Here is a 25632-nt window from a genome sequence, read left to right as displayed (position 1 = left end):
ACTGTGTCAGCTCCTTTGTTCCCAAACCCTCTCAGCCTGTACTCACTTGCACTTTTGTTTTTCTCCTATGCCTAGAGCTGCACCAGACACCACGCAGATGTGACCACCCGATGATGGACTCTTAGTTTCCAGAACCATGAGCTAAATAAACCCATTTTCATTATAAATTACCCAGTCTCAGGTGTTCCATTATAACTATAGAAATTAACCAAGACAGACAGCAATAGCACAATTAAGGGGAGGAAAGAATTGGAACTGTACTATGAAATGTTCTTATGTGACAGAACGTAATACTTTTTGAAGATAGATTTTTGTAAATTACAGATGTATACTTTAAAACCTAGGACAAATATTAAAATAATGATGATAAAATGGAACAATAAAATATGCTCAGTTTAAAAAGGAGACCAAGCCTGACCCCTGCACCGATGACAGCGCCATCACCAGTTGGTCACAGTTGGGGAGCGAGCTGGTGGGTGAGTCAGGCCACCTGCATCGTGGAGGTAGCAGGTGGGCACCCAACCCGCCTACCTTGTGGAGCTAGGCAGCGGGCAGCCAACCGGCCCAACCACCAGGCCAAAGACAGACGCCACTACTGAGTGATCCCACACGACCACTATGCCAAGGTCTGTTGCCATCATGGAGCAAGCCAGCAGACCAGCCAGCCCACCTGCATCACGGAGCTAGCCAGAGGCTTCTTTATAAGCTGGTGCAGGCATTTTGAATTATTCCTGAGGGCGTGGCCATCATCATTGGAAGGGCAGCTCCCTTCCTGAGACACCTACAGGAGGCTAGAGGACCTTTGACAAGACCCAGGAGTCAAGAAGAGGAGGTATTGTGAGACTCTGGACCAACTCAGAGCCACCAGATGAGTGTCTCCCACTGGTCAGGTTCCCCGGATGGGGCAGTAGTCCCGAAACGCAGGGAACTGCATGGAGTAGAGTGGCACAGTGAGACTCACCTGCTGGAGCCCAGGACCCAGCCAACCAGGAGCATTGCAGAGGAGGGCCGCACAGCGAGAGGCTTCGATGCAGAGTGAGGGTTTGAGGCTCAGGTGTTAGGTCAGGACCCCTGGGAACATAGCAGAGGAGGTCTTCCAAGTCCAGATGGTAGTTCTGAACTGAAGGGAACGTCTTGGAGGAGAGCTGCCCAGTGATACTTCCCCACCAGGTGAGTCTTCCCCGCTGGGTGAGGCTTTCCCACCAGGGCAATACAACCAGAGACACAGGCCCAGATCAGACGTGACCTAGTCTACAGTTAGTCCCCCTTTGGCTGACCATCAGTCAACAAGTGGAGGCGCCTCAGCCTCCTAAAGTCCCTACCTAAAGGCCACCACCCCTACAGGGGCAGCTTCCTAGTGGACCACCACATTATCCAGTTCCTCCAAGACTTCAGGCTACTGAAGGATAAGAGGTGAGTTATTAGAAATCTACAGAGACAATATTAGTCAATAGAGGAAATCTGTAATATCCCAGAGTTCTACTACTAGAGGGGTAGATACCTGAGCAATATGAGAAAACAAGGGAAGAAAATGTCCCAAACAAACCTAGATGGTATAGCAATAAAATCCAAGGACAGCAAGGCAGAAGAAATGTCAGAAAAGGAGTCCAGAATGTACATAATTAAAATGATCAGGGAAGTAAACCAGGAGATGAAAGAGCAAATGCAGGCAGTAAATGATCGCACCAATTGACAGTTAAAAGAGCAAATACAGGAAGCAAAGGATCATTTCAATAAAGAGTTAGAGATACTGAAAAGAAAACAAAGATAAATCCTTGAAATGAAGGAAACAATAAACCAAAATAAAAGCTCCATAGAAAGCATAACCAGTAGGATAGAATACCTGGAAGACAGAACCTTAGACATTGAAGACAAAATATTTCATTTTGAAAACAAAGTTGACCAAACAGAGAAGATGGTAAAAAATCATGAACAGAATCTACAAGAACTATGGGATATCATGAAAAGGTCAATTTAAGAATTATTAGGATTGAGAAAGGCTCAGAGAAACAAACCAAAGGAATGAATAATCTATTCAATGAAATAATATCAGAAAATTTCCCAAATCTGAAGAATGAAATGGAAAACCAAGTACAAGAGGCTTATAGAACTCCAAATATACAAAATTACAACAGACCCACACCAAGGCACATTATAATGAAAATACCTAACATATAAAATACAGAATTTCAAAGGCTGCAGGAGAAAAGAATCAAATTATGTTCAGGGAGAAACCAGTACAGATATCAGCAGATTTTTCAATACAGACCCTAAAAGCAAGAAGGGCCTGAAACAACATTTACCAAGCTCTGAAAGAAAATGGATTCCAACCAAGAATCTTATACCCAGCAAAACTTACCTTGAGATTAGATGATTAAATAAAATCCTTCCATGATAAACAAAAGCTAAAAGAATTCACAAAAAGAAAGCTGGCACTACAGAAAATTCTCAGCAAAATATTCCATGAGGAAGAGATGAAAAACAATGAGGGAAATCAGCAAAGGGAGGAACAACCCTAAAGGAACAGCCAAGGAGAAACCAAGTTGTGTCAAAAAAAAAAAAACAAAAATGAGCCAAATGACCGGGAATACAAATCATATCTCAATAATAACCCTGAATGTTAATGGCCTGAATTCATCAATCAAAAGACATAGACTGGCAGGTTGGATTAAAAAGAAAGATCTAACAATATGCTGCCTGCAAGATACCCACAGACTAAAGGTGAAAGGATGGGAAAAAACATACCATGCACATGGACACAGCAAAAAAGTCAGAGTATCCAACCTCATATCAGATAATGTGAACTTCAAGCCAAAGTTGGTCAGAAGGGATAAAGAAGGACATTTCATACTGCTTAAGGGAAGCATAAATCAGCAAGACATAACAATCATAAATATCTATGCCCCAAACAGTGGCTCATCCATGTATGTCAAACAAATCCTTCTCAATTCCAGAAATCAAATAGACCACAACACAATAATACTACGTGACTTTAACACACCTCTCTCGCCACTGGACAGATCCTCCAAACAAAATTGAACAAGGAAACCATAGATCTCAATAACACAATAAATAATTTAGACTTAACAGACATTTATAGAATATACCATCCAACCAAGAGCAAATACACTTTCTTCTCAGCAGGACATGGATCCTTTTTAAAATAGATCATATATTATGCCAAAGCTAATGTTAGCAATTACAAGAAGATAGAGATACTACCTTGTATTCTATCAGATCATAATGGATTGAAATTTGAAATAAATGACAGAGTAAAAAACAGAAACTACTCCAACACCTAGAGATTAAATAATATGCTATTTAATGATGAATGGATAACAGAAGACATGAGGAAGGAAATTAAAAAATTCTTAGAGGTAAATGAGAACAAAGAAACATCATATCAAAATCTCTGGGACACTATGAAAGCAGTACTTAGAGGAAAATTTATTTCATGGAGTGCATTCAATAAAAGAAGAAAAACATCAACACATAAATGACCTAATACTACAGCTCAAAGTCCTAGAAAAAGAACAGAGCAACACCAAAAGTAGTAGAAGACAGAAAATACTTAAAATCAGAGCTGAAATCAACAAAATTGAAGCAATAGAAAGAATAAAAAAATTAACAAAATAAATAGTTGGTTCTTTGAAAAAAATAAACAAAATTGATAAACCCTTAGCCACACTAACAAAGAGAAGGAGAGAGAAAACCCAAATTACTAAAATTTGGAATGAACAAGGAAATATAACAACAGACACGATTGAAATACAAAACATAATTAGAAGCTATTTTGAAAATCTATACTTCAACAAAATAGAAAATCTTGAAGACATCAACAGGTTTCTAGAGACATATGAATTACCTAAACTGAACCAGGAGGACATACACAACTTAAATAAATCAATTTCAAGCAATGAAATAGAAGAGGTCATCAAAAGCCTACCAACAAAGAAAAATCCAGAACCAGATAGGTTCTCAGCTGAGTTTTACGAAACCTTTAAAGAAGAGCTCATTCCAAACTTCTCAAAGTATTTCATGATAGAAGAGGAGGGAACTCTCCCAAACTCATTCTATGAAACCAATATCACCCTGATACCTAAACCAGACAGAGACACATCGAGGAAAGAAAATTTCAGACCAATATCCTTAATGAACATCGATGCAAAAATTCTCAACAAAATTTTAGCAAATCACATACAGAAATATACTAAAAAGATAGTGCTCCACCATCAAGTGGGTTTTATCCCAGGGATGCAAGTTTGGTTCAACATCTGAAAATCAATAAATGTCAATATATCAACAGACTTAAAGTTAAGAATCACATGATTATTTTGATAGATGCAGAAAAATCATTTGATAAAATAGAGCATCCCTTCATACTCAAAACACTAGAAAAATTAGGGATAGTGGGAACATTCCTTAACATTGTAAAAGTAATCTATGCTTAAGCTCATGACCAATATCATTTTAAATGGTGAAAAACTGAAAGCATTCCTCCTAAAAACTGGAACAAGTCAGGGATGCCCTCTTTCACCACTTCTATTCAACATTGTCCTTGAAACTCTAGCCAGAACAATTAGACAGACCAAAGAAAGAGATTCAAATAAGAAAAGAAGAACTCAAACTATCCCTATTTGCTGATGACATGATTATATATTTCGAGGAACCAGGAAATTCCACCAGAAAACTTTTAGAACTCATAAGTGAATTCAGTAAAGTAGTAGGTTACAAGATCAATGCTCATAAATCTAATGCATTTTTATACATAAGTGATGAATCTTCAGAAAGAGAAGTTAGGAAATCTATCCCATTCACAATAGCTTCGAAAAAAGTAAAATACTTGGGAATCAATCTAACAAAAGAGGTGAAAGACCTCTATAATGAGAACTAGAGAACACTAAAGAAAGAAATTAAAGAAAACCTTAGAAGATGGAAAGATCTCCCATGTTCTTGGATAGGCAGAATTAATATTGTCAAAATGGCCATACTACCAAAAGTGCTATACAGATTCAATGCAATTCCAATTAAAATCCCAAGGATGTGCCTCACAGAAATAGAGCAAGCAATCATGAAATTCATCTGGAAGAATAAGAAACCCAGAATAGCTAAAGGAATCCTTAGCAAGACGAGTGAAGCAGGGGGTATTGCAATACCAGAACCTCAACTATACTACAAAGCAATAGTATCAAAAACGGCATGGTATTGGCACCAAAATAGACAGGTGGATCAATAGTGCAGAATAGAGGACACAGACACAAACCCAGATAAATACAATTTTCTCATACTAGACAAAGGTGCCGAAAACGTGTGATAGAGAAAAGATAGCGTCTTCAACAAATGGTGCTGGGAAAACTGGAAATCCATATGCAACAAAATGAAATTAAACCTCTATCTCTCACTCTGCACAAAAATCAACTCACAATGGATCAAGGACCTTGAAATCAGACCAGAGACCCTGCATCTTATAGAAGAAAAAGTAGGTCAAAATCTTCAACATATTGGCTTAGGATCAGACTTCCTTAACAGGACTTCCATAGCACAAGAAATAAAAGCAAGAATTAATAACTGGGATAGATTCAAACTAAATAGCTTTCTCTCAGCAAAGGAAACTATTAGCAATGCGAACAGATAGCCTACAGAATGGGAGAAAATCTTTGCCATTCATACTTCAGATAGAGCACTAATTTCCAGAATATATAAAGAACTCAAGAAACTCTACCCCAAGAATATAAATAACCCAATCAACAAATGGGCTAAGAAATGAACAGATACTTCACACAAGAAGATCTACAAGCAATCAACAGATATATGAAAAAATGTTCACATCTCTAGTAATAAGAGAAATGCAAATCAAAACTACCCTAAGATTCCATCTCACCCCAATTAGAATGGCCATTATCAAGAACACAAGCAACAATAGTTGTTGGAGAGGATGTGGGGAAAAAGGTACACTCATACATTGCTAGTGGGGCTGCAAATTGGTGCTGCCACTCTGGAAAGCTGTTTGGAGATTCCTTAGAAAGCTTGGAATGGAACCACCATTTAACTCAGCTATCCCACTCCTTGGCCTGTACCCAAAGGACTTAAAATCAGCATACTACAGAGATACAGCCACATCAAAGTTAATTGCTGCTGAATTCACAATAGCCAGATTGTGGAACCAACCTAGATATCCCTCAATTGATGAATGGATTAAGAAACTGTGGTATATATATACATATACAATAGAATATTACTTAGCCATAAAGAATGATAAAATTATGGCATTTGCAGGCAAATGGATGAAATATGAGAATGTCATGCTAAGTGAGATAAGCCAATCTCAAAAAACTAAAGGATGAATGATCTTGCTGATAATTGGATGATGACACATAATGGGGGGTGGGAGTGGGAGGGGGGAAAGAATAGAAGAAGGAGGGACTGTATAGAGGGATAAGAGGGGTGGGAGTGGTGGTGGGGGTAAAGAACAGAATGAATAAAAATCTATTACCCTAGGTAAATGTATGATTACAAAAATGGTATGCCTCTACTTCTTGTACAGACTGAGAAAGAAGATGTATCCCATTTGTTTACAATAAAAATGAATTAAAAATAAATAAATAAAAAGGAGAGTGAAAAGCAGGGTTGAAGAGGGGAACTGAAGAAGAGATAAAACAAATATGAAACAAGATGGTAGATTTTAATCCAACTGTTTCAATAATCACAGAAAACTCATTTTATGAAGTCTGAACTACTTAATACCAAAACCAAACAATGACATAACAAGAAAATAAACAATTCATGCCAATATCCTTCATAAATATTGACATCACTATCCTCAACAAAATAATGGCAAATTGAATTTGGCAATATATATGTATATAAACTATAGCAACATATATAAAACTATACGATGAGGATATATACACACACATATATATCCTGGGCATATAATGCTAGTTCAGTACTACAATATCAAAATATCAATCCATTTAACCCATTGTATTAGTGATTTAAAGAATAAAAACTGTATGATTATATCAATATATGCTGAAAAATCATTTGCCAAAATTCACTTCCATTCATGATAAAATGTCTCAGCATAGTAGTAATAGACGTTTTCTCAATCTGTAAAGAACATATAAAAACCCTACAGTTAATGTCATTCTTAACGATGAAAGACAAAATTCTTACCCTCTGAAATAAAAAACAAAGCAAAATCTTTACTCTCACCATGCCTGTATTTACAGTACTGTTTGTCTTAACCAGTGCAATAAGCTAATATGAAGACATAAAAAGGAACAATGAATAAAAATGCTATCGGTAAAAAATAAAAAAAAATTTAAAAAACATAAAAAAGAAGAAAAAAGAAAACTGCCCGAGTTTATAGATAAACTGATTATTTGTAAAATCTCAAAGGATTTACAAAAAAAGTTCCTAGAAGGAGTAAGTGCATTTATCAAAATTGAAGGATTCAGGATCAACAAACAAAAATAAACTATTTCTGTACACCAGTAACCATAAATTATAAATCACAATTTAAAATAAAATTGTGGCTTCAGAAATCCAAGAAAGCATGTATAAGATCCGTACATTGCAATGTATAAAATGCTGATGAAAGAAATCAAAGAGGACTTGGAGAGGCATACTACGTGAATTAGAAGTTCAATTCTCTCATTCTTTCTCAACTGATCTATAGATTTAATGCAATATAAATCAAAACCCTAACAAGATTTATTTTGTAATAGAAAAACTGATTCTAAAGTTTTTATGCAAAAGCAATGGAGCTCCTTTCAAATTTTGATACTTAATATGAAGCAACAGTAATCAAGGTACATTTGTGGTTTTGTGAAGAGATAATAGACACAGGGATCAATACAACAGAAGAGAAATCCCAGAAAAAGACCTACGGAAATATGGTAATTTGATTTTTGGTTGAGGAGTAAAATTAATTAAATGGAGGGAGAATGGTCTTTTCAACAAGAGGTTTTGAAAGTCTATCATTCACATGCAAAAAGGAAAATCAGAAGGAGAAAGAGAGAGGCAGAGACAGAAGTAGAAGCAAGAGTAGCAGAAGAAACAACCTCAACTTATCCAAAAATTAACTCAATTGGATCATAGATCTAAACTGACAGATGAAACTACAAAACTTCTAGAAGAAAACACAGGACAAGAGGGATTCCCTTTCTAGTTCTTCTGATCAGAGAGAAGTACTTTCTTGCAGTTTTGTGCCCATCTTTGCTGCTATGGTCAGAGCTCTGTGTGTTATGGCCTGGAGAACCGTTTCATGACAGGGGCTACCTCAGTGTAGGTTTGGAAGAATCAAAATAGGAAAATACATGAGGATTTCCTTTCAATATTCTCTGTCCCACAACGGCCCCTGCTCCCAGTCTCCTGGTTACAAAGTGATTGTCTTGGAGCCACCTTTTCTGTCCATAATTGCTGTGCATGTCCTGGATTTTCACTGCCTAGGGTCTTAACTGGGAGATGTGGAATGAAAGAAAGTCAGGAAATTTGCTGCCATCTGGGTTGTTCTTCAGGATTTGATTTTCCTCCAAAATATGCCTGCTATTATTTACTTATCAGAGTCCCCAGAGGCTGCTTTATGTATTCTGTCCAAGGATTTTTGTTGTGACACTAGTAGCATGGAGTGTGTTTCTACCATGTTAACAGAACTGGAGCTACTGATTCTGTTCACCCCCAGTCCCAACAGCAACTTTTTGACTGAAAAAGTTAATTTCCTTTTGCTGGCAATTGGTTTGTAGTGGGAACAATACCAAGTTCTGGCCTACAAGACTTTGGAGGACATCTGTATGAAGCATCCTAGAAAATATTTCTTCATCATAAAGAGAGAGCACCATGGAAAAATTCCATTCTTCCTTGATGCCATTGAATGTTAGTGCATAACAATACGATGCTTGGAACTGTGGCTGCTATTTCACGATCCTGAAAAAAAAGCCAGGAAATTATTCAGGAGCAAAACGAAAGCCAGAAATTGTTGAGAGTTGAATTAGCCAAACTGGAAACCACCTACCTTTAGATTCTTACTCGTGTGGAATCATAAATCCCCAATGTTTAAGCCATTTTCAAAGAGATACTTTTTTAAAATTGCAAACCAAGTCATTCTAAGTGATAAACTAGCATTCCATTTTCTAATTTAGATTTTCAGATATCCAACAAAAATAACTGTGATGGAATTGAATACCTCTAAGTAAACTTGAAATTATATTTAAAACCTACCTTTGAGGTGATAATTTACTCATTGATTAGAAGATTTCAAATATGGAAAAGATTGATGTTTTAATATTTTACAACTATAAAACTACAAAATGAATATACAGCTTCAAAAATGTGGGTTATAATAGAATTATTCTTGATTATCTTGTGGATTTGGAGATACATTTTAATTGTATTCTTTCTATGCCTTTATTCACCATTCAAAAATGTTAATTGGTATCTATTATGAACAAGAAGCTTATTCTGAATACTTGGGATAGCAAGATGGTAACAAAAATGATTATTCTTCAAAAACTTATAGTCCAGAAGAGGATAGAGACATATGAACAGATGTCATAGTTAAAATTCAAGTTATGTATAAAATTATTATAGCAATATCAAAGAAGAAAAGCTATTTTTGAGGTACAATTGTTTTTCTACAACAGATCTCTATTTCTCATAAATAAGTATAGTACATTTAATTTGATTCTATAGTATCAGATAATGTAATATACTTCAATTCCTTTAATGTGAGACTTTGCAAGGAATATTTGTTCTTATGGAAATGAATCAAATATGCCCCCTGTGTGTTAGCCTCTTGTTTGCTTCTTCAGAGTATAGTTAGTATATTTAGCTCAAAGTCTGTGAGCACCAAACTCAAATTCTTACATAGCCAATTGCTTTAAATTTAGCCCAAATAAGCATATTTTCGGCTACTTATGGGTTATCTGCTTTGCATACTCTACAAAAATGTACCCAATATCTGTGAGCCATAGAAGTGACAAACCGTGAAGCTCTAGGAGACCCCAAAGTGCAGATTTACCTTGGACCTCTGACACAGAGCACCCCATTGCTCCTGAGCAGGGTCACCTGGACACGTGGGCCCCTCATGGATTCCACTCCCTCCTGGGATCTCTTGACCTCTTCTCCTCTGGGTGGTGGCCCACACAAAAGTCTCTGCTGCGAGGGACTTTCCCTCTCTAAAAATTCTGTCCAGTAAAAATTGCTATATTGTACAATTATATTTTCAGCTATTTTCAATCATTCCCCAAATATTCCTGTTTTTTCTTGATCATCCCCCAAATATTCTTGCTATCATCATCTTTTTCTCTATCATCACCCAAATATTCCTGCTTCAATGATCTTTTTTTTAGTGTTCATTTTTTTAAAAAGCATATTCTTTAAAATTGTCTTCCTTGTATGCCTCCTGGGTGAATCCTCTTATCCTGCCTTCAAATGTCTGTCCAAACCCCACTCAGAGAGTCTTTTCCTGATTACACATTCCGAGGTGGCTATCTACCTTCCATCCTCACATTCTGGCACGTGCAAATCTTCCTTCTCCCTGCTCTGTTTTCTCTTTTGTTCCCAGTATTTATTAGTATTACTGTTCGCTTTACTCATTTATGTTTCTTGTTATTGCATGTCACCCCCTATTACAATATTATTTCTTCTTGAAGGTGTTGCTTCATTGTCAGCCACTGTCAGTGTTGCTGATGACAAATTAAGACAAGAGTGTTCCTTTGTAGGTGATACTGGTGATGAGAATCAGGGCTGAGTCCCATTTCCCCATGTGAAGATAGAACACCTGAGAAACACCAAGGCAAACATAGAAAACAAATTTTATTTAAAGGATAGAACAGAGGTAGACTTCTCTGAAGACAAGGGACCCCAGAGCTGGGTGTCCGAGGAAGTAGAGGTGTTCAGCCTCATTTATACATTTTAGATTTACTTTGTTCTCATGCTCTCTCCTTCCCCATCCTGCCTAGGTGACTAGTGACCAAAAGGTGGGCCAAAAGGTGGAGTGATCCAAGGGCAGGAATCAAGTCACCTAGGGGTACAGGCAGGGAGGGAGCTGCTGAGGGGGCATTCATTAACAACCCCTACAACTCCCTGCAGGGAGGAACAGTACCCTGGAGGCAGGTAACTTTGACAACAGCTTGGAGGAGGGGGAAGTGCTCTGGAGGTATTAGCTTTTATTTCCTCCAGCCCATCTTCCTGACCTAATCATTCATTATCTACACTGACTGTCCTTTTGCCCCCTAGCCTCATAGGTAGCCTGATTTTTCACCCAAACAGCTTTTCGGTACTTCTCTTCTTCTGTGGTGTTCTGAAATGCACCAGATTTTTAATACATGTTTTGCTTCCTGTTTAGTGCTTAGTCAGAATTTCATTCTGAAGATTTGTTCCCCCCCCGCTTTGGTTCTGAAAGCTGTATTACACACACACACACACATCTCTGTGTAAACATAATACATACATAGATATTTAATTCTCTATGTGTAATAATACACATCACACACATGTACAGATATTCCTTGACTTACAATGGGCTTATGTCTTGGTAAATCATTATAAGTTGCAAATATGATAAGTTGAAATTACACTTAATGTGCTTACCCTGCCAAAATAGCTTAGCAATGTGGTACAATGTAGGTTTTTTGGCTGGTTACCCTCTGGACCAAGAGGCTGACTGGGAGCTGCTTTTGTCTATCATCATGTGAGTATGACACCACACATTGCTAGCCCAGGAAGATCAAAATTAAAAATTTGAAGTACAGTTTCTACTGAATACATATATTTTTACACCATCTTGCAGTAAAAAAAAAATGTTAAGTTGAACAATCATTGAGTTATGGACTGTTTAGCGTAGATATTATATATAGATACACGTAAATGTAAATGCACATACCTATATGAACTTCTCTCTCTGTGCATCTATTTATTTATTTCTCCATGTTGTTGTAGAACTTGTGGGTCTATTTTTCATACAACTCAAATTTATCTCATTATTCCACCTCTTTTGGATTGTTTTTGTCTTTTTTAAAATGCTTTTTGGAAGAATTCTTCAATTCAATTTGATATCAGTCCATTTTGTTCTAAGCCTACCTGCTGAGTTTTAAAATATGATCTTATGTTTAATTTCTAAGATCTCCATTTTTTATATTTTCATAGAAGTCTTATCTGAGTTCTCTGTGGATATAGCTAGCCTGATTTTAAAACTTTTTTTTCCTTTGTTTTCTTAAGCTATTCTTTGTGTTCAGATCCTTTCACAGATATTGATAGATTGTATAGTTGTTCATACTTTTATTTGAGGTTCTACTTTTACCTCTTTGTGGTTGTGAGTACAGGAACCTATCTCAAGTAGTTGAGGAGACAGTGGAGTATACTGCCAGGTCTGTTGTGTGTGGCCACAATCTGGGTATAAGTTATTCTTGAGGATGGTGGTGGTTGGGGGAAGCCACCCCTGAGTCCACCGCTTTAGAGAACCATATCCGCTACTTTTACTTGGGGACTAAAGTCAGAGTCATCTCTCTCTTTCACTTTTCTTCCTTTGTTGTCCATGTGGAAGTTTAATGTTACTTTGGTCTCTGCTCCTCTATTTTCAACCCCAACATTTCTACCAAGGCTGTGGTTCTTAAACTTATTTGCACATTGGAAGCACCTGGGTAGCTTTAGCAACTGTTGAAGGCTTTGTCCTACCCTCTGAGATCTTGATTTATTTGGCCTGAGTTACAGCTTGGGCTGGGGATTTTTTTTTTTTTTTTAAATTCCCCAGCTGATTTTAATTTACAGCCAAGATTGCTAACCACAGTGTTAGGAAATGGCCCTGGGCAGATCTTTCACATAAGTACAGAAGTTCTTGGAGTTTATCTTAGGATAGAAGCCATCTTTATCAGCTGCCCACTGTGAGAAGTGGATAGGAAGGAAGGCGGCTGCCTGTGTATACAGCATTTATGACAAAATTCTTTAATTAATCATCTTGCTGTTTGCACCATAGCCCTCCTATCTTTTCTGTCCCCTCACCTTAATCTGAAGTATCTCGAATTGCTTTTACTTCCATAGCTTTTTTCTTAGTTGTTTTGGGCTGAAATTTCTCTTTCCATTCTTTCTCCCTCACTCTGCTCATATGATGTTCTATTTTTCCAACAGTTTTCAACATTTCTAGTCCACTGACTGGCACTATTACTTACTGTTCAGCACTGGTGTGAATTTATTTTTAATTTTTAATTTTTTTTGTTTCATTGAATTTGAAGAGGAATGAATGGATACATCTGTGTCATACTGCCAAATTTATTCTATCTCTGGATTCTGTTCTCCATTTGTCTTTCACCCCTAATAGATCTATAAAATGTGGAAAGAGATGTTTTACAATCTCCCCAAGCAGTCCTATTTTTGTTTTATATAATTTGATGCTTTTATATGAAGCATAAAAGTTCATGGCTATTATAAATTTTATGTAGATTTTGTCTTTTATGAATATAGAATGACCTTCTCTTCCATGGAGACCTTTTGGCCTTATACTAAGTTTTGTTGGGAATTAAAAGGTCTATCCTTTCTTCTTTTTTTAAAAAAGAAATTCATTTATCTGATAAACCTTTGCTCATTCTTTAAAAACATTTCTTATCAACTTAATTTGTTTCTTTAAGCTTAAACAACATAAATCATAAAAGAATTTAAGAATCTTTTAAATGGGGAGTTGATATAATTTAAGTTTATTATCAAAACTTATACACTTGGCCTGGTCTCTGTCATCTTGTTTTATATATTTTTTTTTAATTTTATACTTCCTTATTTTCTGGATTTATGTCTTTAACTTTGTATATCATTCATTGTTTGTTTTTGTTTTTCTGTGTTCTGAAGATAAACATCCCTCTTAAAATTTTAGTCTTTTGGGTTTGATAAATGATATTTAAAGTATTATTAGTTTTTGTTTCTTTGTTTCAGTCAGAATCCTTGTTTGCAAACAATAGAAATTGAATCTGGTTAAATTAAGCAGAGAGGATTTTTTATTTTCCTGTAAGGGAAGGGCGATGTTCACAGAATTGAGAGGAGGGAAGGTGTTCAGAGAGAAGATGCTGGCATCCACGTTACAGAGTAGGCCACCCCCAGCAACAGCAGTTCCCAGAATGTTTCCCTAGCCTCCGTGTTCTCTGTGTACCCAGACACTGCCTCCAGATGCTTTCTTGACCACACGTCCAGCTACCAATATGGACACCAGACTCCAGAGTTGCCACTGTCAGAATGATTTCTGATGAGTCTTTACTTCAAGAGTTCATTGGCTTCACATTAATATCCCAAACAGGAGCACACAATGGACTAATATTAAGTCTCTAGACCATGGCAGACCTGAAAGATAAGACAGAGAGGCCAAGTCTCTGGCCTTTTCTGCAAGGTCCTGCTTGCACCATTCTTGGAATCTCAGATCTCTGTCCAATACACATTCCTTCTCTAGTTTTATTACAATCCCTTCACATTTTATAAATGATGACAAAATAAAATGTTTACAGTTGCAGACACTATTCTGTTTACAACATAGGGATAAAAAGAGAGTAAAAGGGATGTTGGTAAAAGTACATTCATAGCAAGAAAGGAAGTATGGTTAAAGGTTATGACCCTTATTTCCTCCATTGGTCATGGGGCAATAGGTCAGCACTGCCCAATAAAAGTTCTTGCAGTATTCTGCATTTCTACAGTGCAATGGATGCCACTAGCCATACGTAGCCAGTGAACACTTGAAATTTGGCTAGTGAAACTGAAAAACTAATATTTTAGTTGTATTTAATTTTAATTAATTTAAATTTAGATTTAAAGAGGTAATATGACTTGTGGCACAGCTATAAATAGAATGATAATCGTTCCCTTTGTCTTCAGCCATACTTCAGTGAATTAGCATCTTCCTAGTCCAGTTTTTTTCTCAATTTCAAGATAACTCTGAGACTTAGTTTATTCTGCCTGTGTAGGGCTTTAGTAGTTATCCACTCAAAACTCATCATTAACCATGTTAGGAAAGTGCCCAAACACAATTACCTGTCATTTTGGAAAAAGAACAACCTTATATTTGTTTTATAATTCATGTCAATTATAAGACAGTACTGGAACATCTCACTTTTGTGTATTCATCCAGTGACCCCGGAAAACAAATAACCTGATAGCAACAGTTACCTTCTTCCTTGTGAGTAAAACTTCAAAACTAATGGATGACAGAGTTATGACAAACTAAGCTTAGCCTCATGAAAACTAGAGATGTGGTAGCTAGGGATGGGGGACTGGCTGACACAGAGAGGTCATTTTTGTCTACTAATTGTTAAAAGCATTCTTGACAATAGATATTCATGTTGGATACAGATAATCTGCCTTTGGAGGCCCATTTAGAAGTTGCAGATAAAATTAGAATGTATAAAATTTTTCCAAATACATTATTGGTTTTAAATTTCGAAGATATCATGGCCACTTCCACTCATTTGTTCCTGGACCCATATTCTGACTACTAGAAGAAGCAAAACGTACACAGCACCCTTCAGAGCTGCAATCTACCTGGCAGAGTATTGTTTCTGAGCTGGAGTGATGCAGTCTTTCATAACTTATTACAATGTTCTCTAAGTCCAGCTGCATTCAGATGATGGACACATGATAAAAACAGTAGTTGTCTTGTTGCTTTTTTCCCTTTACTGTAAAGTGAGTTCCTTGTCAGAAATAATATCCTTTGGGACACCATGTCTGTGTATAAGCCACTGTCATTATGGTACTTGCAGAAGCATAGGAAGGAGGGAGAGCAACTCCAAATCCAAATCATACGTGAGGATAAATTGCTACCTTTACCAGGAAGGAAGGTTTCCAAGATGGTTGACCTTCTGCTAAGTAGCTGGCTGATAGGCTGCTACCCCCCAAGGGTATAGTATTATGCTGGATACTCCATCTTGTTCTTTCAGCAAGAAAGTTAGGCATAAACAGCAGTGGTGGCAGCTTGATGAATTAGTCATGTAGCAATGAAATACCCAAGGTAATTAACTTATAAACAGGAAAGGTTTATTGACTCCATTACTTTGGGCCTCTTGCGAGGGTACCAGATGGCAATACTGGGGAGTATGTATTGGAACAAACCACTTATATTGTGAGTCATGGAGCAGAGAGAACCTGGGAACCCATGTATACCAGGTATACCCCCTTTCATGGGTAGGTTTACACCTAGTGACCTAAGGACCTCCCATAAGGCCCCACCTCCTGAATGTCCACAACACCTCCCAATGGCATCATCACCTTGGAGATCAAACCTTTAAAACACAGACCTTTGGGGGACACTATGCTTATTCAAACTGCAGCACTTGTTCAGTCTTTCTAATGGGAGATCTATGGTGACAAACTAAGCTTAGCCTCATGAAAACTAGAGATGTGGTAGCTAGGGATGGGGGACTGGCTGACACAGAGGGGTCATTTTTGTCTACTAATTGTTAAAAGCATTCTTGACAATAGATATTCATGTTGGATACAGATATTCTGCCTTTGGAGGCCCATTTAGAAGTTGCAGATAAAAATAGAATTAAATCTTCTAGCCCTACTTATAATGTCCTTTAATTTCTAAGTACCAGACATCTTCAACAGGTTCTTCCTGTGATTTTGCTTCCTAATGTGACTATCGTGCCTTTGGTACTTAAGTGCCCAATGTGGCTTCTGTCATTCTACTTTTCTCTAAAATTAAGAAAATAATTTCTACTGTATCATGTTCTACCAGACCTCTTATCCCATAGAGAACTATTCAACTCAAACATACAGAAAACCAGTAAGGAAATCTATATTAGAAAGTACAGTTTATCCAATGTCTTCTTTTTCCCTCCTTGTCCAATACTAATCTGAAACCATTTTCACATTTATTCTCCATATTTTCCCATATGTTTTGCCAATCTAAATAGGCAAAGTCCTGAGAGAGAGAAAGTGTGTGTGTGTAAACAAGTAAGTTCCTCCTGGGCTTGATTTTTATTTTGTGATTGGATCCCTCAGATATGCTTCTTATTAAGGATTTGGGGACACTGAAGCAAGTGAACTTAGTAAATCTCCTGGTACTATAAGTAGAGCTACATCAAACCAAGAAGTTAGGATTCTTTTGGTTGGCAAGGAAGGCTTACTGGAAGTTGAGAGTTCTGGGTATAGAATTCTCCAGATATTTTTGAATTTTCACTACAACCCCAAAAAGCACTACTAAAAGAAAACAGGTAACTAGAAAGTACAGTGAAAAAATATATGTATATATTCATGTATATATCATATGTATTTATTTTCATATATACATATATATATTTCTTTTCCTTTTTTTCTCTTACCTGATTTAAAAGGCAATTGTGTAAAATAACAATATACATATTACTTTTGTGTTGTATGATAAATTGTTGGGTCTATAACATAAACAAGTGTTATATTTATCAATAACAGTACAAAGGAGGTGGATGGGAGTAAAGCTACATTGGACTAAGGAAGGGATTTCAAATGGTAATTTGGTCAAAACATAAATGAGGAGAACAAGAAATAATAAAAGGGAAGAGCTTTTTCCTAAAATTTTAAATTGGTGCATTATAGTTCTACATAATGGTGGGATTCATTGTTACATATTCATATAGGTACACAATGCAGCAATGTAATTTGGCCAATACCATTCTCCAGCACTTCCCCTTTCCATTCTCTCCTCCCTTTCCCTGATCTCTTTCCTCTATTTAACTGATCTCCCTTTGATTTTCATGAGACAACCCCCACCACTTTTTTTCAAAAGGAAGTTTAATATAACAAAAGTTGCAAATATATATATTTGCTTACCTTTCTTCTCTCAGCTCTTTTTATTACTTTTGAACTTTTAAAAAATCTGTTATTTTTGTTATACATGACAGTAGACTGTATTTTGATATATCATACATATGTGGAGTATAACTTCCTATTCTTGTGGTTGTACATGATGTGGAATTACACTGGTCATGTATTCATATATGAGCAGAGAAAAGTTATGTCTGATTCAATCACTGTCTTTCCAATTCCTATCCCCACTTCCTTCCCCCGATCCCTACCCCTGTCCCTATTCAGTGAATCTCCACTCTTCCCCCCACCTCTGCCTATTGTGAGTCAGCATCTGCATATCAGAGAGAACATTCAACCTTTGGTTTTTTGGGATTGGCTTATTTCACTTAGCACGTTAGTGTCCAGTTCCATCCATTTACTGGAAAATGCCATAATTTCATTCTTTTTTATGGCTGAGTAATAGCCCATTGTGGATATATACCACATTATCTTTTTCTATTCATTTGTTGAAAGGTACCTAGGTTGGTTCCATAGCTTGGCTATTAGGAATTGAGCTGCTATGAACATTGATGTGGCTGCATCACTATAGTATGCTGATTTTAAGTCCTTTGGGTATATGCCAAGGAGTAGGATAGATGGGCCAAATGGTGGTTCCATTCCAAGTTTTCTGAGGAATCTCCATACTGCTTTCCACAGTGGTTGCAACAATTTGCAGTCCCACCGGCAATGTATGAGTGTACCTTTCTCCCCACATCATTGCCAGCATTTATTGTTACTTATATTCTTGATGATTGCCATTCTGACTGGAGTGACATGGAATCTCAGTGTAATTTTAATTTGCATTTCTCTAATTGGTAGTAATGTTGAACATTTTTTCATATATTTGTTGAACATTTCCATTTCTTCTCCTGTGAAGTATCTGTTCAGTTCCTTTGCCCATTTATTGATTGGTTTATTTGGTTGTTTTGGTGTTAAGTTTTTTGAGTTCTTTATATATCCTAGAGATTAATGCTCTATTTGAAGTGTGGGTGGCAAAGATTTCTCTCCCATTTTGTAGACTCTCTGCCTGTGTTCTTGATTGTTTTCTTTGCTGTGAAGCATCTTTTCAGCTTGATTCTATACCATTTATTATTATTGATTTTACTTCTTACACTTTAGGAGTCTGTTGAGGAATTTGATTCCTAAGCCAACATGATGGAGATTTGGGCTGACTTTTCTATCTAGTAGGCACAGGGTCTCTGGTCTACCTAGGTCCTTGATCCACTTGAGTTGAGTTTTGTGCAGGGTGAGAGATAGGGATTTAATTTCCTTTTGTGGATTTCATTTTATGGATTTCCAGTTTTCCTGGCACCATTTGTTCAAGAGGGTATCTTTTCTCCAATGTAAGTTTATGGCACCTTTGACTAGTATGAGATAACTATTTATGTGGGTTTGTCTCTGTGTTTTCTATTCTGTACCATTGGTCCACATGTCTGTTTTGGTGCCAATACCATGCTGGTTTTGTTACTATAGTTCTGTAGTATAATTTAAAATCTGGTATTGTGATGTCTTCTGCTTCACTTTTCTTGCTGAGGATTGCTTTGGCTATTCTGGGTCTCTTATTTTTCCAAACAAATTTCATCATTTCTTTTTCTCTTTCTATGAGGAATGTCATTGGGATTTTAATAGGAATTGAATTATATCTGTATAGTGCTTTTAGTAGTTTGGCCATTTCGATGATGTTAATTTGCCTATTCAAGAGCATGGGAGATCTTTCCATCTTCTAAGGTCTTCTTCGATTTCTTTCTTTAGTGTTCTGGAGTTTTCATTGTTGAGGTGTTTCACCTATTTTGCTAGATTGATTTCCATATATTTTATATTTTTTGAGGCTATTGTGAATGGGGTAGTTTTCCTAATTTCTCTTTCAGTGGATTCATCGCTGATGTATAGATTTCCTCCTTTTTATTTCATGGTATTAGTTTAGGAGTACTGGTGTTAGTTCTTTGAAGGTTTTGTAGAACTTGGCTGAGAATCCATCTGGTCTTGGGCTTTTTTTCTTAGTAAACTTTCGATGATGTCTTCATTCATTTCTTGAAATCGATCTGTTTAAATAGTGTATGGTCCTCCTGATTCAATTTGGTTAGGTCATATGTCTCTAGAAATTTGTGATGTCTTCAAGATTTTCTATTTCATTAGAGTATAAATTTTCAAAATAGGGTCTTATTATTGCCTGTATTTCAGTGGTGTGCATTGATACTTCCTTTTTCATTGTGAACTTTGGTAATTTGAGTTTTCTCTGAGTGAGACAGAACATTCTTGTGAGAGTATGTGGTGAGGAGAAGCTTTTCACCTTTGGTGTTGAGAAGCAAAGCAAGGGGAGGGGCATGGGGTCCCAATAACCCCTTAAAGGGTACCTCCCCAATGACCTAACTTCCTTACACTAGGCCCCATTTCCAAAAGGTTCTACCACCTCTTGATAGTGCCACAGGTTGGGTACCAAGCTGTTAGCAAGTGGACCTTTGAAGAACATTTAAGATCTAAACTATAATGTTCTATTTTGATTTTCAAAAGTTTCCACTTTGTTTTTGCCTCATGCCACATACTGCTTTGATATTCAACAAATGTATTTTGGGGAAAATATGCCCTGTGCATGAAGTCTCCCAAATCTCCACCAAAATATCTTATATTTTCTTCCACTGTTGCACCATCCTCCAGGTATTGCTCTGGGCTTTGCCCTAGTTTCTCAACTTCTTGCCCATCAAATTCATCAATATCCTCAGGGGAATAACAAATGCAAAAACCAGTTCACCTTTTCATTCCTTTTCTTATCTGAAATATTAGTTCATTTAGTTCTTGTTGTGTTAGCTTAAAACCAAAAGAGGAGTTTTGTAGTCTATCTGACTTTTCACTTCTAGATGAGAGTGTTGGTCTTTAGACAAGCATTAGATCCTACCTTGGAAATTAAAGAGTCTTTGCATAGTACATATTTTAGAATATCTTTTTGTTTATTCATGCATAATTTTAAGTGTAGTTGATTTCAGGAATTGAGGAACATAACATTTTTTTCTCCTACTGTAAATATAATATACCATTGCCTTTTGGTAATTGGAGTTTGATCATAGTTGATCTTATTTCTTTTGTAGGCAAATGTTTAAAACATCTCAGGGTGTTTAAAGGTTTATTATTTATCTCTTTAGTGAAAATAATACATACATTTTCAGGAGCCCCTGTGTTAGTCAACCTTTTGTCATTGTGACAAATGCTTGAGAGAAACAACTTAGAGGAGGAAAGTTTATTTTGTTTTGTGGTTTCTGAAGTTTCTGTTCACTGGTCAGCTAGCTCCAGGACAGAAACATCATGATGGAAAGTTTTGGTAGAGGAAAGCTGCTCAGATCATGGCAGCAGGAAACAGAGAGTGAGGAATGGGTCAAGGACAAGACAGAGTTCACTAGAGCGTGCCCCAGTGACCTATTTTCTCTAACCATGTCCCACTTCCTTACAGTTTCCACCACTTCCTAGTAGTCCATTGAAATTATTAATACATTAAATAGATTAATCCACTAATGAGGTTAGAGCCTTCTTGATCCAATAATTTACTGAACATCCCACCTCTGAATCTTGTGCATTGGGGAACAAGCCTTCAACACATGAAATTACGGGGAATATTCCAAATTCAAACCATAATAGCCCACTTCCAGTGATTTTGTAGAGTGTGTCATTAGTCCTTTGTGTGAAACTCTCTTGATGTTTTTTAACTATCTTTTAAGTTTTTGCTTCTCCAGTTGTGGTGTCTTTCTAAGAATACCTATAATTCTCAGGTTTAATTTCAGTTGCCTTTATTTTTATCATCCTTTCCATTGATTATTTGATCATTTTGGATTTCCACACTACATTCTGAAAAATCTATCATGTTTTTACTTCTGCTTAATTCGATTCTTCCAAGCTTAATCTTATGATTCATTGAGTCGATTGGCATTTAATTCCTAATATTGCAATTTTATCTTCCTTAAAATTATTCCACCTTATGTCTCATTCTCTCTTCTCTGCTCATACTGGTCTTTTATATTTTCCCCTCTTTATCTTGGCTTTCTGCTGCTGTTTCATAAAGCCATGTATTCTGATAAGTATGGCAAACTGATTGAAACTTTTCTCTTCTTTATAAAATTGTTTTCCAAGATTTGCTATCCTTGCACATTTTTGGATGATTTTTTCATTCACTTTCTTTAATGCAGTACCTTTAAAATCCATTTTCATGAGGTATAATTTAAATTTGTTAAAGCACTCATTCTAAGTGAACCTTTCAATGCCTTAGTTCACTATAATATATCCATATATTCACCATGATAATCAAGAAATGGAATATATCCACTCCTTTTAAAAGTTCCTTGTACTCTTTTTATAGTCAAATCCCTCAACATCTGTCCAATGCCACCACTGAGATGATTTTTATTATTATAGATTAGTTTTGGCTAGTCAAGAACTTAATAAAAATTGAACCATCTGGGATGTACTTTTCTTCCTAGTTACTTTCGCTTGCCTAAATTTAAAACTTCATTAATACTATTATGGTTTTTGGTAGTTTGCTCCTTTGTGTAACTGAGTAGTATTCTATTGTATAAATATAATATAATATATTTATCCATTCATTTGTGGACTAAATGTTTGTGTCCCCTCAAAAATTTTTTTTTTTTTTTTTTTTTTTTAGTGCTGGGAATTAAACCCAGGACCTTGTGCATGCTAGGGAAGCACTCTAGAATTAAGCCACATCCCTAACCCACAAAATTCATGAATCGAAGCACTAATCCTAAGCATGATGGTATTTGAAGTGGGGCCCTTGGGACACAACTAGGTTTAGATGAGGTCAGGAAAGTTTGGCCCCCATCATGAGATTACTGTGTTTATAGGAAGAGGAAGAGACCAGAGCTGTATCTCCCTACCCCCACAACGTGAAGACACAATGAGAAGGTGTCTGTACAATCCAGTAAGAGGATACTTATCAAGAATCTGATCATTAGTTTCCTGATCTTAGCCTCTCCAGCCTCCAGAATTGTGAGAAACAAATATCTATTAAGTCAGCCAATCTATGCTGTTGTGTTATATCAGTAGGAGTAGACGAAGACAACTCTACTTATTGGACTCTTGGGTCATTTCGCATTTGCTGCCATCATGAATAAAATTGCTATGAGCATTCATGTTTCCGCATCCTTTGTTCATGTTTAAGTCCCTGTATATATTTTAATAACCTTTGTAAAGTCTTTGCCTGCTAATTCAATCACTGCTGTATTTTCTTTGCCTACTTGTATTAGCTGATTTTTCTCCTGGACATCAGTGACATCTTCCTGCTGTTTTACCTGTGTCATACTCTCCATTTGAGTTCTGGACATTGCAGAGGGTCTGGGTACCCCCACTTGACTTCCTTTAAGAATCTTGGAGTGTTTGTTTGTTAGAAGATGATTTACTTTATAAATCATCATTATATTTTGAGAATGTTTTTAAAAAGTTTCTTTAGTGTAGATCCAGAGTAATCTTTACCACATGGATATTTTATCCTTACTCCCAAGGTGTGAACTTTTGGATCTCAATGACTATTCAAAGGTATAGGTTGTCAGAACTCAAACATATTCTGGATTACTTTGGGGAGTTGTTTGACTTTTATCTCCCTGAAAACGGTTCCTGAAAATGCTCAGCGTTCTGGAGTCTCTGTCTGATGAATGCGGAGCTTAATATGAAGTCAGGCTCAAGGAGGCCTTTATGCAAATTTCTGCAGCTTCTTGTGTAGCTCCTTCCTCTTCAGTGCTACACACCAAGTATCAGATACCTCAGCCTTCCTGAACTCTGCTCTCTATCCCCTCAGCTCAGAGAGAATTCTGATTTCTGCTTGGTTTTCCTTTGCCTGTTTCAGGTCCTGTAGATGTCTCCAAGTGCAATCACAGGACTCACCTTCTTCGTTTCTCATCCTTCAGAAATCACTGTCCAGTGCTGAATAGATATTCAGAATTCAATGTCTGAAGATGGTTGGTCCATATATTGTGTCTAGATTTCTCAATGTTTACGATAGGAAGCTTAGGCTGGTATTTTTACTTCATTGTGGTCAGAAGCAAAAGATATCACAGGATTTTCAAGAGAAGTTTTAAAATTATTATTTTTTCTGTATAATCATTTTAAAATGACTAGAAATTATACACATTCAGTATTTTCCTGGATTCAAGGTGAATGGTTTTCTAAGTACCACTTTGTCCCTTGGAGGATTGTCAAAATTTCTTTTCACATATAAAGCTAAGATAAATGAGTTTCCCTGTTCTTAGTAAAGTTCTCAGTAATTACTTATCTTTCAGCTAATTTTGCTGACTGGATTACATGGAACATTCCAACTCTCAGTTGCAGATCTTTGACATTCTGAAAAAGTCGGGTATGAAACCCTGACACCTCCAGTATTTCCTATAGTCTGCAAGGTTTTTATTCAACTTCCTGGAGTCTTTCATCTTACCTTCAGGAACATTTCATTGCTTTTCTTTGAGAGGTATGAGGTAAGACTCCTTTCTCTCTTCCTGGATTGTATAGTCTAAAGATGTTACTCTAACATTGCTTTAGCAAATTTGACTGATGAATAATGGTAGATATAATAATGGTAGTAATGGTAGGACATAGAATCCTACTTTAATTTATAAAAAAAATTTATATAACACCTGCTATACATCATACACTCTTCAAGTAGGGATAAAAAAATATTGGGAACTTGCACTATATTTAATCAAACCACTACACTACTAACCCTGACATGTATACTATTTTTAGATTTTTGAAATTATACTATCATTTTCATCATCTTTATTTTTAAAGTCATTTGTGTTAAATATTCTGTACTTTTGAACAAAGACATGTTAATGGATACTGAATATTTCATTGTGTTACATGCTCACACTGTAGTTTACCTTTGCCAATTCTCCATCCTCCTTCTAATCAAATTTTTGCCTTGTTGCTTTTTATTTTTTAAAAGATGCACAGTATCCGACTAGATTGAGAAGAATGACAGTTAAAATCCATTCAAGTTTGAAGGCCTCTGCAGATGAGAAGTGTTGCCGTTCTTAATGGAGGGTTGTGCCCTCCAATGTCGCAACAGACCCCAGCAGCTTACCATCAGTTTTCTTCTTTCTGGGTTCTTGTCTCTTGAATTTGAAGAAGGAAATCCAGAGGTCAGGATGATTGAGTGTAAAAGTATGATTTTTTCAAGTGTGCATATGTTGTGTAGGGGGCTCAGGCCCAGGAAACAGATTCAGGGTCCCAGCAGGTGGAAGAAGATGCAAGATGCAGTTAGAAGAGTAGACACGCTTTTTTTTTTTTTTGGTGGCCTTGACTTTATTTTTTAATTTAATTTAATTTAATTTAATTTTTTTTTATTGTAAACAAATGGGATACATGTTGTTTCTCTGTTTGTACATGGCGTAAAGGCATACCACTTGTGTAATCATAAATTTACATAGGGTAATGTTATTTGATTCATTCTGTTATTTTTTCCCTTCCCCCCACCCCTCTTTTCCCTCTATACAGTCCTTCCTTCCTCCATTCTTGCCCTCCTCCCTAACCCTAACTCTAACCCTAACACTAACCCCTCCCACCCCCCATTATGTGTCATCATCCACTTATTAGCGATATCATTCATCCTTTGGTTTTTTGAGATTGCCTTATCTCACTTAGCATGATATTCTCCAATTTCATACATTTGCCTGCAAATGCCATAATTTTATCATTCTTTATGGCTGAGTAATATTCCATTGTTTATATATACCACAGTTTCTTTATCCATTCTTCAATTGAAGGACATCTAGGTTGGTTCCACAATCTGGCTATTGTGAACTGAGCAGCTATGAACATTGATGTGGCTGTATCTCTGTAGTA

The sequence above is a fragment of the Sciurus carolinensis genome, chromosome 4, assembly GCF_902686445.1.
Source record: "Sciurus carolinensis chromosome 4, mSciCar1.2, whole genome shotgun sequence".
Lineage (NCBI taxonomy): Eukaryota > Metazoa > Chordata > Mammalia > Rodentia > Sciuridae > Sciurus > Sciurus carolinensis.
This window is presented reverse-complemented; position numbering follows the sequence as displayed.